Genomic DNA, 13,045 nt, shown 5'->3' on the forward strand with positions numbered 1-13,045 from the left:
TTGACATATTTAATTAAACAGAGATCTTGGTTTGACGATTAAAAAAACAGGAATTGAAAGGGGAAAGACTCTCTTTCTTCACTTGAATTGTCGGGGAACGCATGTTGGGCTTCGGCATGAAAGAGCCATTACAGGGAACTTCAAGCGTGTCGGCTCCTCCCCAGCCCTCTCTTGATGTGCCAAGCTTTGCGAGGCCTTCCTTTTTCCAATCCTCATGCAGGGTGCTTGTATTGTCAGCATTGGTGGTTCAGTGGTAGAATTCTCGTTTGCCATGCGGGAGACCCGGGTCCGATTCCCGGCCAATGCATCGCCAGAGGCCCCTCTTTGAGGAATCCCTAGTACAAAATTGAGCTAGGTTCTTAAAGTGCTGACAGGGCATTTTGTGTGTGCTGCCATCATGGAGGATGTGCCTCACAAAAGGCTAAAAATTGCCGACGGTATCGTTGACATATTTAATTAAACAGAGATCTTGGTTTGACGATTAAAAAAACAGGAATTGAAAGGGGAAAGACTCTCTTCACTTGAATTGTCGGGGAACGCATGTTGGGCTTCGGCATGAAAGAGCCATTACAGGGAACTTCAAGCGTGTCGGCTCCTCCCCAGCCCTCTCTTGATGTGCCAAGCTTTGCGAGGCCTTCCTTTTTCCAATCCTCATGCAGGGTGCTTGTATTGTCAGCATTGGTGGTTCAGTGGTAGAATTCTCGTTTGCCATGCGGGAGACCCGGGTCCGATTCCCGGCCAATGCATCGCCAGAGGCCCCTCTTTGAGGAATCCCTAGTACAAAATTGAGCTAGGTTCTTAAAGTGCTGACAGGGCATTTTGTGTGTGCTGCCATCATGGAGGATGTGCCTCACAAAAGGCTAAAAATTGCCGACGGTATCGTTGACATATTTAATTAAACAGAGATCTTGGTTTGACGATTAAAAAAACAGGAATTGAAAGGGGAAAGACTCTCTTTCTTCACTTGAATTGTCGGGGAACGCATGTTGGGCTTCGGCATGAAAGAGCCATTACAGGGAACTTCAAGCGTATCGGCTCCTCCCCAGCCCTCTCTTGATGTGCCAAGCTTTGCGAGGCCTTCCTTTTTCCAATCCTCATGCAGGGTGCTTGTATTGTCAGCATTGGTGGTTCAGTGGTAGAATTCTCGTTTGCCATGCGGGAGACCCGGGTCCGATTCCCGGCCAATGCATCGCCAGAGGCCCCTCTTTGAGGAATCCCTAGTACAAAATTGAGCTAGGTTCTTAAAGTGCTGACAGGGCATTTTGTGTGTGCTGCCATCATGGAGGATGTGCCTCACAAAAGGCTAAAAATTGCCGACGGTATCGTTGACATATTTAATTAAACAGAGATCTTGGTTTGACGATTAAAAAAACAGGAATTGAAAGGGGAAAGACTCTTTTCACTTGAATTGTCGGGGAACGCATGTTGGGCTTCGGCATGAAAGAGCCATTACAGGGAACTTCAAGCGTGTCGGCTCCTCCCCAGCCCTCTCTTGATGTGCCAAGCTTTGCGAGGCCTTCCTTTTTCCAATCCTCATGCAGGGTGCTTGTATTGTCAGCATTGGTGGTTCAGTGGTAGAATTCTCGTTTGCCATGCGGGAGACCCGGGTCCGATTCCCGGCCAATGCATCGCCAGAGGCCCCTCTTTGAGGAATCCCTAGTACAAAATTGAGCTAGGTTCTTAAAGTGCTGACAGGGCATTTTGTGTGTGCTGCCATCATGGAGGATGTGCCTCACAAAAGGCTAAAAATTGCCGACGGTATCGTTGACATATTTAATTAAACAGAGATCTTGGTTTGACGATTAAAAAAACAGGAATTGAAAGGGGAAAGACTCTCTTTCTTCACTTGAATTGTCGGGGAACGCATGTTGGGCTTCGGCATGAAAGAGCCATTACAGGGAACTTCAAGCGTGTCGGCTCCTCCCCAGCCCTCTCTTGATGTGCCAAGCTTTGCGAGGCCTTCCTTTTTCCAATCCTCATGCAGGGTGCTTGTATTGTCAGCATTGGTGGTTCAGTGGTAGAATTCTCGTTTGCCATGCGGGAGACCCGGGTCCGATTCCCGGCCAATGCATCGCCAGAGGCCCCTCTTTGAGGAATCCCTAGTACAAAATTGAGCTAGGTTCTTAAAGTGCTGACAGGGCATTTTGTGTGTGCTGCCATCATGGAGGATGTGCCTCACAAAAGGCTAAAAATTGCCGACGGTATCGTTGACATATTTAATTAAACAGAGATCTTGGTTTGACGATTAAAAAAACAGGAATTGAAAGGGGAAAGACTCTCTTTCTTCACTTGAATTGTCGGGGAACGCATGTTGGGCTTCGGCATGAAAGAGCCATTACAGGGAACTTCAAGCGTGTCGGCTCCTCCCCAGCCCTCTCTTGATGTGCCAAGCTTTGCGAGGCCTTCCTTTTTCCAATCCTCATGCAGGGTGCTTGTATTGTCAGCATTGGTGGTTCAGTGGTAGAATTCTCGTTTGCCATGCGGGAGACCCGGGTCCGATTCCCGGCCAATGCATCTCTGGAGACTTCTCTTTCAGGAATGCCTAGTGTAATATTTCCCTCGAGAAGTGTGTTTGGAGCTGACAGGGTGCCCTTGAGCAAGGCTGCCAGAGCATTTTGTATGTGCTGCCATTATGCAGAATGGGTCACGTGCAGAGAAAGAATGTTGCTGGGCTGCTCCAATTTCTATGTGCCTCACAAAAGGCTAAAAATTGCCGACGGTATCGTTGACATATTTAATTAAACAGAGATCTTGGTTTGACGATTAAAAAAACAGGAATTGAAAGGGGAAAGACTCTCTTCACTTGAATTGTTGGGGAACGCATGTTGGGCTTCGGCATGAAAGAGCCATTACAGGGAACTTCAAGCGTGTCGGCTCCTCCCCAGCCCTCTCTTGATGTGCCAAGCTTTGCGAGGCCTTCCTTTTTCCAATCCTCATGCAGGGTGCTTGTATTGTCAGCATTGGTGGTTCAGTGGTAGAATTCTCGTTTGCCATGCGGGAGACCCGGGTCCGATTCCCGGCCAATGCATCGCCAGAGGCCCCTCTTTGAGGAATCCCTAGTACAAAATTGAGCTAGGTTCTTAAAGTGCTGACAGGGCATTTTGTGTGTGCTGCCATCATGGAGGATGTGCCTCACAAAAGGCTAAAAATTGCCGACGGTATCGTTGACATATTTAATTAAACAGAGATCTTGGTTTGACGATTAAAAAAACAGGAATTGAAAGGGGAAAGACTCTCTTTCTTCACTTGAATTGTCGGGGAACGCATGTTGGGCTTCGGCATGAAAGAGCCATTACAGGGAACTTCAAGCGTGTCGGCTCCTCCCCAGCCCTCTCTTGATGTGCCAAGCTTTGCGAGGCCTTCCTTTTTCCAATCCTCATGCAGGGTGCTTGTATTGTCAGCATTGGTGGTTCAGTGGTAGAATTCTCGTTTGCCATGCGGGAGACCCGGGTCCGATTCCCGGCCAATGCATCTCTGGAGACTTCTCTTTCAGGAATGCCTAGTGTAAAATTTCCCTTGAGAAGTGTGTTTGGAGCTGACAGGGTGCCCTTGAGCAAGGCTGCCAGAGCATTTCGTATGTGCTGCCATTATGCAGAATGGGTCACGTGCAGAGAAAGAATGTTGCTGGGCTGCTCCAATTTCTATGTGCCTCACAAAAGGCTAAAAATTGCCGACGGTATCGTTGACATATTTAATTAAACAGAGATCTTGGTTTGACGATTAAAAAAACAGGAATTGAAAGGGGAAAGACTCTCTTTCTTCACTTGAATTGTCGGGGAACGCATGTTGGGCTTCGGCATGAAAGAGCCATTACAGGGAACTTCAAGCGTGTCGGCTCCTCCCCAGCCCTCTCTTGATGTGCCAAGCTTTGCGAGGCCTTCCTTTTTCCAATCCTCATGCAGGGTGCTTGTATTGTCAGCATTGGTGGTTCAGTGGTAGAATTCTCGTTTGCCATGCGGGAGACCCGGGTCCGATTCCCGGCCAATGCATCGCCAGAGGCCCCTCTTTGAGGAATCCCTAGTACAAAATTGAGCTAGGTTCTTAAAGTGCTGACAGGGCATTTTGTGTGTGCTGCCATCATGGAGGATGTGCCTCACAAAAGGCTAAAAATTGCCGACGGTATCGTTGACATATTTAATTAAACAGAGATCTTGGTTTGACGATTAAAAAAACAGGAATTGAAAGGGGAAAGACTCTCTTCACTTGAATTGTCGGGGAACGCATGTTGGGCTTCGGCATGAAAGAGCCATTACAGGGAACTTCAAGCGTGTCGGCTCCTCCCCAGCCCTCTCTTGATGTGCCAAGCTTTGCGAGGCCTTCCTTTTTCCAATCCTCATGCAGGGTGCTTGTATTGTCAGCATTGGTGGTTCAGTGGTAGAATTCTCGTTTGCCATGCGGGAGACCCGGGTCCGATTCCCGGCCAATGCATCGCCAGAGGCCCCTCTTTGAGGAATCCCTAGTACAAAATTGAGCTAGGTTCTTAAAGTGCTGACAGGGCATTTTGTGTGTGCTGCCATCATGGAGGATGTGCCTCACAAAAGGCTAAAAATTGCCGACGGTATCGTTGACATATTTAATTAAACAGAGATCTTGGTTTGACGATTAAAAAAACAGGAATTGAAAGGGGAAAGACTCTCTTTCTTCACTTGAATTGTCGGGGAACGCATGTTGGGCTTCGGCATGAAAGAGCCATTACAGGGAACTTCAAGCGTGTCGGCTCCTCCCCAGCCCTCTCTTGATGTGCCAAGCTTTGCGAGGCCTTCCTTTTTCCAATCCTCATGCAGGGTGCTTGTATTGTCAGCATTGGTGGTTCAGTGGTAGAATTCTCGTTTGCCATGCGGGAGACCTGGGTTCGATTCCCGGCCAATGCATCTCTGGAGACTTCTCTTTCAGGAATGCCTAGTGTAAAATTTCCCTCGAGAAGTGTGTTTGGAGCTGACAGGGTGCCCTTGAGCAAGGCTGCCAGAGCATTTTGTATGTGCTGCCATTATGCAGAATGGGTCACGTGCAGAGAAAGAATGTTGCTGGGCTGCTCCAATTTCTATGTGCCTCACAAAAGGCTAAAAATTGCCGACGGTATCGTTGACATATTTAATTAAACAGAGATCTTGGTTTGACGATTAAAAAAAAAGGAATTGAAAGGGGAAAGACTCTCTTCACTTGAATTGTCGGGGAACGCATGTTGGGCTTCGGCATGAAAGAGCCATTACAGGGAACTTCAAGCGTGTCGGCTCCTCCCCAGCCCTCTCTTGATGTGCCAAGCTTTGCGAGGCCTTCCTTTTTCCAATCCTCATGCAGGGTGCTTGTATTGTCAGCATTGGTGGTTCAGTGGTAGAATTCTCGTTTGCCATGCGGGAGACCCGGGTCCGATTCCCGGCCAATGCATCGCCAGAGGCCCCTCTTTGAGGAATCCCTAGTACAAAATTGAGCTAGGTTCTTAAAGTGCTGACAGGGCATTTTGTGTGTGCTGCCATCATGGAGGATGTGCCTCACAAAAGGCTAAAAATTGCCGACGGTATCGTTGACATATTTAATTAAACAGAGATCTTGGTTTGACGATTAAAAAAACAGGAATTGAAAGGGGAAAGACTCTCTTTCTTCACTTGAATTGTCGGGGAACGCATGTTGGGCTTCGGCATGAAAGAGCCATTACAGGGAACTTCAAGCGTGTCGGCTCCTCCCCAGCCCTCTCTTGATGTGCCAAGCTTTGCGAGGCCTTCCTTTTTCCAATCCTCATGCAGGGTGCTTGTATTGTCAGCATTGGTGGTTCAGTGGTAGAATTCTCGTTTGCCATGCGGGAGACCCGGGTCCGATTCCCGGCCAATGCATCGCCAGAGGCCCCTCTTTGAGGAATCCCTAGTACAAAATTGAGCTAGGTTCTTAAAGTGCTGACAGGGCATTTTGTGTGTGCTGCCATCATGGAGGATGTGCCTCACAAAAGGCTAAAAATTGCCGACGGTATCGTTGACATATTTAATTAAACAGAGATCTTGGTTTGACGATTAAAAAAACAGGAATTGAAAGGGGAAAGACTCTCTTTCTTCACTTGAATTGTCGGGGAATGCATGTTGGGCTTCGGCATGAAAGAGCCATTACAGGGAACTTCAAGCGTGTCGGCTCCTCCCCAGCCCTCTCTTGATGTGCCAAGCTTTGCGAGGCCTTCCTTTTTCCAATCCTCATGCAGGGTGCTTGTATTGTCAGCATTGGTGGTTCAGTGGTAGAATTCTCGTTTGCCATGCGGGAGACCCGGGTCCGATTCCCGGCCAATGCATCGCCAGAGGCCCCTCTTTGAGGAATCCCTAGTACAAAATTGAGCTAGGTTCTTAAAGTGCTGACAGGGCATTTTGTGTGTGCTGCCATCATGGAGGATGTGCCTCACAAAAGGCTAAAAATTGCCGACGGTATCGTTGACATATTTAATTAAACAGAGATCTTGGATTGACGATTAAAAAAACAGGAATTGAAAGGGGAAAGACTCTCTTCACTTGAATTGTCGGGGAACGCATGTTGGGCTTCGGCATGAAAGAGCCATTACAGGGAACTTCAAGCGTGTCGGCTCCTCCCCAGCCCTCTCTTGATGTGCCAAGCTTTGCGAGGCCTTCCTTTTTCCAATCCTCATGCAGGGTGCTTGTATTGTCAGCATTGGTGGTTCAGTGGTAGAATTCTCGTTTGCCATGCGGGAGACCCGGGTCCGATTCCCGGCCAATGCATCGCCAGAGGCCCCTCTTTGAGGAATCCCTAGTACAAAATTGAGCTAGGTTCTTAAAGTGCTGACAGGGCATTTTGTGTGTGCTGCCATCATGGAGGATGTGCCTCACAAAAGGCTAAAAATTGCCGACGGTATCGTTGACATATTTAATTAAACAGAGATCTTGGTTTGACGATTAAAAAAACAGGAATTGAAAGGGGAAAGACTCTCTTTCTTCACTTGAATTGTCGGGGAACGCATGTTGGGCTTCGGCATGAAAGAGCCATTACAGGGAACTTCAAGCGTGTCGGCTCCTCCCCAGCCCTCTCTTGATGTGCCAAGCTTTGCGAGGCCTTCCTTTTTCCAATCCTCATGCAGGGTGCTTGTATTGTCAGCATTGGTGGTTCAGTGGTAGAATTCTCGTTTGCCATGCGGGAGACCTGGGTTCGATTCCCGGCCAATGCATCTCTGGAGACTTCTCTTTCAGGAATGCCTAGTGTAAAGTTTCCCTCGAGAAGTGTGTTTGGAGCTGACAGGGTGCCCTTGAGCAAGGCTGCCAGAGCATTTTGTATGTGCTGCCATTATGCAGAATGGGTCACGTGCAGAGAAAGAATGTTGCTGGGCTGCTCCAATTTCTATGTGCCTCACAAAAGGCTAAAAATTGCCGACGGTATCGTTGACATATTTAATTAAACAGAGATCTTGGTTTGACGATTAAAAAAACAGGAATTGAAAGGGGAAAGACTCTCTTTCTTCACTTGAATTGTCGGGGAACGCATGTTGGGCTTCGGCATGAAAGAGCCATTACAGGGAACTTCAAGCGTGTCGGCTCCTCCCCAGCCCTCTCTTGATGTGCCAAGCTTTGCGAGGCCTTCCTTTTTCCAATCCTCATGCAGGGTGCTTGTATTGTCAGCATTGGTGGTTCAGTGGTAGAATTCTCGTTTGCCATGCGGGAGACCCGGGTCCGATTCCCGGCCAATGCATCGCCAGAGGCCCCTCTTTGAGGAATCCCTAGTACAAAATTGAGCTAGGTTCTTAAAGTGCTGACAGGGCATTTTGTGTGTGCTGCCATCATGGAGGATGTGCCTCACAAAAGGCTAAAAATTGCCGACGGTATCGTTGACATATTTAATTAAACAGAGATCTTGGTTTGACGATTAAAAAAACAGGAATTGAAAGGGGAAAGACTCTCTTTCTTCACTTGAATTGTCGGGGAACGCATGTTGGGCTTCGGCATGAAAGAGCCATTACAGGGAACTTCAAGCGTGTCGGCTCCTCCCCAGCCCTCTCTTGATGTGCCAAGCTTTGCGAGGCCTTCCTTTTTCCAATCCTCATGCAGGGTGCTTGTATTGTCAGCATTGGTGGTTCAGTGGTAGAATTCTCGTTTGCCATGCGGGAGACCCGGGTCCGATTCCCGGCCAATGCATCTCTGGAGACTTCTCTTTCAGGAATGCCTAGTGTAAAATTTCCCTCGAGAAGTGTGTTTGGAGCTGACAGGGTGCCCTTGAGCAAGGCTGCCAGAGCATTTTGTATGTGCTGCCATTATGCAGAATGGGTCACGTGCAGAGAAAGAATGTTGCTGGGCTGCTCCAATTTCTATGTGCCTCACAAAAGGCTAAAAATTGCCGACGGTATCGTTGACATATTTAATTAAACAGAGATCTTGGTTTGACGATTAAAAAAACAGGAATTGAAAGGGGAAAGACTCTTTTCACTTGAATTGTCGGGGAACGCATGTTGGGCTTCGGCATGAAAGAGCCATTACAGGGAACTTCAAGCGTGTCGGCTCCTCCCCAGCCCTCTCTTGATGTGCCAAGCTTTGCGAGGCCTTCCTTTTTCCAATCCTCATGCAGGGTGCTTGTATTGTCAGCATTGGTGGTTCAGTGGTAGAATTCTCGTTTGCCATGCGGGAGACCCGGGTCCGATTCCCGGCCAATGCATCGCCAGAGGCCCCTCTTTGAGGAATCCCTAGTACAAAATTGAGCTAGGTTCTTAAAGTGCTGACAGGGCATTTTGTGTGTGCTGCCATCATGGAGGATGTGCCTCACAAAAGGCTAAAAATTGCCGACGGTATCGTTGACATATTTACTTAAACAGAGATCTTGGTTTGACGATTAAAAAAACAGGAATTGAAAGGGGAAAGACTCTCTTTCTTCACTTGAATTGTCGGGGAACGCATGTTGGGCTTCGGCATGAAAGAGCCATTACAGGGAACTTCAAGCGTGTCGGCTCCTCCCCAGCCCTCTCTTGATGTGCCAAGCTTTGCGAGGCCTTCCTTTTTCCAATCCTCATGCAGGGTGCTTGTATTGTCAGCATTGGTGGTTCAGTGGTAGAATTCTCGTTTGCCATGCGGGAGACCCGGGTCCGATTCCCGGCCAATGCATCGCCAGAGGCCCCTCTTTGAGGAATCCCTAGTACAAAATTGAGCTAGGTTCTTAAAGTGCTGACAGGGCATTTTGTGTGTGCTGCCATCATGGAGGATGTGCCTCTCAAAAGGCTAAAAATTGCCGACGGTATCGTTGACATATTTAATTAAACAGAGATCTTGGTTTGACGATTAAAAAAACAGGAATTGAAAGGGGAAAGACTCTCTTTCTTCACTTGAATTGTCGGGGAACGCATGTTGGGCTTCGGCATGAAAGAGCCATTACAGGGAACTTCAAGCGTGTCGGCTCCTCCCCAGCCCTCTCTTGATGTGCCAAGCTTTGCGAGGCCTTCCTTTTTCCAATCCTCATGCAGGGTGCTTGTATTGTCAGCATTGGTGGTTCAGTGGTAGAATTCTCGTTTGCCATGCGGGAGACCCGGGTCCGATTCCCGGCCAATGCATCGCCAGAGGCCCCTCTTTGAGGAATCCCTAGTACAAAATTGAGCTAGGTTCTTAAAGTGCTGACAGGGCATTTTGTGTGTGCTGCCATCATGGAGGATGTGCCTCACAAAAGGCTAAAAATTGCCGACGGTATCGTTGACATATTTAATTAAACAGAGATCTTGGATTGACGATTAAAAAAACAGGAATTGAAAGGGGAAAGACTCTCTTCACTTGAATTGTCGGGGAACGCATGTTGGGCTTCGGCATGAAAGAGCCATTACAGGGAACTTCAAGCGTGTCGGCTCCTCCCCAGCCCTCTCTTGATGTGCCAAGCTTTGCGAGGCCTTCCTTTTTCCAATCCTCATGCAGGGTGCTTGTATTGTCAGCATTGGTGGTTCAGTGGTAGAATTCTCGTTTGCCATGCGGGAGACCCGGGTCCGATTCCCGGCTAATGCATCGCCAGAGGCCCCTCTTTGAGGAATCCCTAGTACAAAATTGAGCTAGGTTCTTAAAGTGCTGACAGGGCATTTTGTGTGTGCTGCCATCATGGAGGATGTGCCTCACAAAAGGCTAAAAATTGCCGACGGTATCGTTGACATATTTAATTAAACAGAGATCTTGGTTTGACGATTAAAAAAACAGGAATTGAAAGGGGAAAGACTCTCTTTCTTCACTTGAATTGTCGGGGAACGCATGTTGGGCTTCGGCATGAAAGAGCCATTACAGGGAACTTCAAGCGTGTCGGCTCCTCCCCAGCCCTCTCTTGATGTGCCAAGCTTTGCGAGGCCTTCCTTTTTCCAATCCTCATGCAGGGTGCTTGTATTGTCAGCATTGGTGGTTCAGTGGTAGAATTCTAGTTTGCCATGCGGGAGACCTGGGTTCGATTCCTGGCCAATGCATCTCTGGAGACTTCTCTTTCAGGAATGCCTAGTGTAAAATTTCCCTCGAGAAGTGTGTTTGGAGCTGACAGGGTGCCCTTGAGCAAGGCTGCCAGAGCATTTTGTATGTGCTGCCATTATGCAGAATGGGTCACGTGCAGAGAAAGAATGTTGCTGGGCTGCTCCAATTTCTATGTGCCTCACAAAAGGCTAAAAATTGCCGACGGTATCGTTGACATATTTAATTAAACAGAGATCTTGGTTTGACGATTAAAAAAACAGGAATTGAAAGGGGAAAGACTCTCTTTCTTCACTTGAATTGTCGGGGAACGCATGTTGGGCTTCGGCATGAAAGAGCCATTACAGGGAACTTCAAGCGTGTCGGCTCCTCCCCAGCCCTCTCTTGATGTGCCAAGCTTTGCGAGGCCTTCCTTTTTCCAATCCTCATGCAGGGTGCTTGTATTGTCAGCATTGGTGGTTCAGTGGTAGAATTCTCGTTTGCCATGCGGGAGACCCGGGTCCGATTCCCGGCCAATGCATCGCCAGAGGCCCCTCTTTGAGGAATCCCTAGTACAAAATTGAGCTAGGTTCTTAAAGTGCTGACAGGGCATTTTGTGTGTGCTGCCATCATGGAGGATGTGCCTCACAAAAGGCTAAAAATTGCCGACGGTATCGTTGACATATTTAATTAAACAGAGATCTTGGTTTGACGATTAAAAAAACAGGAATTGAAAGGGGAAAGACTCTCTTTCTTCACTTGAATTGTCGGGGAATGCATGTTGGGCTTCGGCATGAAAGAGCCATTACAGGGAACTTCAAGCGTGTCGGCTCCTCCCCAGCCCTCTCTTGATGTGCCAAGCTTTGCGAGGCCTTCCTTTTTCCAATCCTCATGCAGGGTGCTTGTATTGTCAGCATTGGTGGTTCAGTGGTAGAATTCTCGTTTGCCATGCGGGAGACCCGGGTCCGATTCCCGGCCAATGCATCGCCAGAGGCCCCTCTTTGAGGAATCCCTAGTACAAAATTGAGCTAGGTTCTTAAAGTGCTGACAGGGCATTTTGTGTGTGCTGCCATCATGGAGGATGTGCCTCACAAAAGGCTAAAAATTGCCGACGGTATCGTTGACATATTTAATTAAACAGAGATCTTGGTTTGACGATTAAAAAAACAGGAATTGAAAGGGGAAAGACTCTCTTCACTTGAATTGTCGGGGAACGCATGTTGGGCTTCGGCATGAAAGAGCCATTACAGGGAACTTCAAGCGTGTCGGCTCCTCCCCAGCCCTCTCTTGATGTGCCAAGCTTTGCGAGGCCTTCCTTTTTCCAATCCTCATGCAGGGTGCTTGTATTGTCAGCATTGGTGGTTCAGTGGTAGAATTCTCGTTTGCCATGCGGGAGACCCGGGTCCGATTCCCGGCCAATGCATCGCCAGAGGCCCCTCTTTGAGGAATCCCTAGTACAAAATTGAGCTAGGTTCTTAAAGTGCTGACAGGGCATTTTGTGTGTGCTGCCATCATGGAGGATGTGCCTCACAAAAGGCTAAAAATTGCCGACGGTATCGTTGACATATTTAATTAAACAGAGATCTTGGTTTGACGATTAAAAAAACAGGAATTGAAAGGGGAAAGACTCTCTTTCTTCACTTGAATTGTCGGGGAACGCATGTTGGGCTTCGGCATGAAAGAGCCATTACAGGGAACTTCAAGCGTGTCGGCTCCTCCCCAGCCCTCTCTTGATGTGCCAAGCTTTGCGAGGCCTTCCTTTTTCCAATCCTCATGCAGGGTGCTTGTATTGTCAGCATTGGTGGTTCAGTGGTAGAATTCTCGTTTGCCATGCGGGAGACCCGGGTCCGATTCCCGGCCAATGCATCGCCAGAGGCTCCTCTTTGAGGAATCCCTAGTACAAAATTGAGCTAGGTTCTTAAAGTGCTGACAGGGCATTTTGTGTGTGCTGCCATCATGGAGGATGTGCCTCACAAAAGGCTAAAAATTGCCGACGGTATCGTTGACATATTTAATTAAACAGAGATCTTGGTTTGACGATTAAAAAAACAGGAATTGAAAGGGGAAAGACTCTCTTCACTTGAATTGTCGGGGAACGCATGTTGGGCTTCGGCATGAAAGAGCCATTACAGGGAACTTCAAGCGTGTCGGCTCCTCCCCAGCCCTCTCTTGATGTGCCAAGCTTTGCGAGGCCTTCCTTTTTCCAATCCTCATGCAGGGTGCTTGTATTGTCAGCATTGGTGGTTCAGTGGTAGAATTCTCGTTTGCCATGCGGGAGACCCGGGTCCGATTCCCGGCCAATGCATCGCCAGAGGCCCCTCTTTGAGGAATCCCTAGTACAAAATTGAGCTAGGTTCTTAAAGTGCTGACAGGGCATTTTGTGTGTGCTGCCATCATGGAGGATGTGCCTCACAAAAGGCTAAAAATTGCCGACGGTATCGTTGACATATTTAATTAAACAGAGATCTTGGTTTGACGATTAAAAAAACAGGAATTGAAAGGGGAAAGACTCTCTTTCTTCACTTGAATTGTCGGGGAACGCATGTTGGGCTTCGGCATGAAAGAGCCATTACAGGGAACTTCAAGCGTGTCGGCTCCTCCCCAGCCCTCTCTTGATGTGCCAAGCTTTGCGAGGCCTTCCTTTTTCCAATCCTCATGCAGGGTGCTTGTAT

At 48.2% G+C, this 13,045-nt stretch overlaps 14 non-coding genes across 14 annotated transcripts; all 14 read left to right on the forward strand.

The window, feature by feature from the left end:
* Window positions 1–236: 236 nt before the first annotated feature.
* On the forward strand, window positions 237–307 carry trnag-gcc (transfer RNA glycine (anticodon GCC)). Its single transcript has one exon. It is a non-coding gene; the product is annotated as a tRNA-Gly (tRNA).
* Window positions 308–675: 368 nt separating this feature from the next.
* Window positions 676–746, forward strand: trnag-gcc (transfer RNA glycine (anticodon GCC)). The gene has a single exon. It is a non-coding gene; the product is annotated as a tRNA-Gly (tRNA).
* A 372-nt stretch (window positions 747–1,118) lies between these two features.
* On the forward strand, window positions 1,119–1,189 carry trnag-gcc (transfer RNA glycine (anticodon GCC)). The gene has a single exon. It is a non-coding gene; the product is annotated as a tRNA-Gly (tRNA).
* Window positions 1,190–1,557: 368 nt separating this feature from the next.
* Window positions 1,558–1,628, forward strand: trnag-gcc (transfer RNA glycine (anticodon GCC)). Its single transcript has one exon. It is a non-coding gene; the product is annotated as a tRNA-Gly (tRNA).
* A 372-nt stretch (window positions 1,629–2,000) lies between these two features.
* Window positions 2,001–2,071, forward strand: trnag-gcc (transfer RNA glycine (anticodon GCC)). The gene has a single exon. It is a non-coding gene; the product is annotated as a tRNA-Gly (tRNA).
* A 372-nt stretch (window positions 2,072–2,443) lies between these two features.
* Window positions 2,444–2,514, forward strand: trnag-gcc (transfer RNA glycine (anticodon GCC)). Its single transcript has one exon. It is a non-coding gene; the product is annotated as a tRNA-Gly (tRNA).
* Window positions 2,515–2,957: 443 nt separating this feature from the next.
* Window positions 2,958–3,028, forward strand: trnag-gcc (transfer RNA glycine (anticodon GCC)). The gene has a single exon. It is a non-coding gene; the product is annotated as a tRNA-Gly (tRNA).
* A 372-nt stretch (window positions 3,029–3,400) lies between these two features.
* On the forward strand, window positions 3,401–3,471 carry trnag-gcc (transfer RNA glycine (anticodon GCC)). Its single transcript has one exon. It is a non-coding gene; the product is annotated as a tRNA-Gly (tRNA).
* A 447-nt stretch (window positions 3,472–3,918) lies between these two features.
* Window positions 3,919–3,989, forward strand: trnag-gcc (transfer RNA glycine (anticodon GCC)). Its single transcript has one exon. It is a non-coding gene; the product is annotated as a tRNA-Gly (tRNA).
* Window positions 3,990–4,357: 368 nt separating this feature from the next.
* trnag-gcc (transfer RNA glycine (anticodon GCC)) lies at window positions 4,358–4,428 on the forward strand. Its single transcript has one exon. It is a non-coding gene; the product is annotated as a tRNA-Gly (tRNA).
* A 372-nt stretch (window positions 4,429–4,800) lies between these two features.
* trnag-gcc (transfer RNA glycine (anticodon GCC)) lies at window positions 4,801–4,871 on the forward strand. Its single transcript has one exon. It is a non-coding gene; the product is annotated as a tRNA-Gly (tRNA).
* A 443-nt stretch (window positions 4,872–5,314) lies between these two features.
* On the forward strand, window positions 5,315–5,385 carry trnag-gcc (transfer RNA glycine (anticodon GCC)). The gene has a single exon. It is a non-coding gene; the product is annotated as a tRNA-Gly (tRNA).
* Window positions 5,386–5,757: 372 nt separating this feature from the next.
* Window positions 5,758–5,828, forward strand: trnag-gcc (transfer RNA glycine (anticodon GCC)). Its single transcript has one exon. It is a non-coding gene; the product is annotated as a tRNA-Gly (tRNA).
* Window positions 5,829–7,082: 1,254 nt separating this feature from the next.
* On the forward strand, window positions 7,083–7,153 carry trnag-gcc (transfer RNA glycine (anticodon GCC)). The gene has a single exon. It is a non-coding gene; the product is annotated as a tRNA-Gly (tRNA).
* Window positions 7,154–13,045: the final 5,892 nt, after the last annotated feature.

This window comes from Neoarius graeffei, chromosome 2 (assembly GCF_027579695.1).
Source record: "Neoarius graeffei isolate fNeoGra1 chromosome 2, fNeoGra1.pri, whole genome shotgun sequence".
NCBI lineage: Eukaryota > Metazoa > Chordata > Actinopteri > Siluriformes > Ariidae > Neoarius > Neoarius graeffei.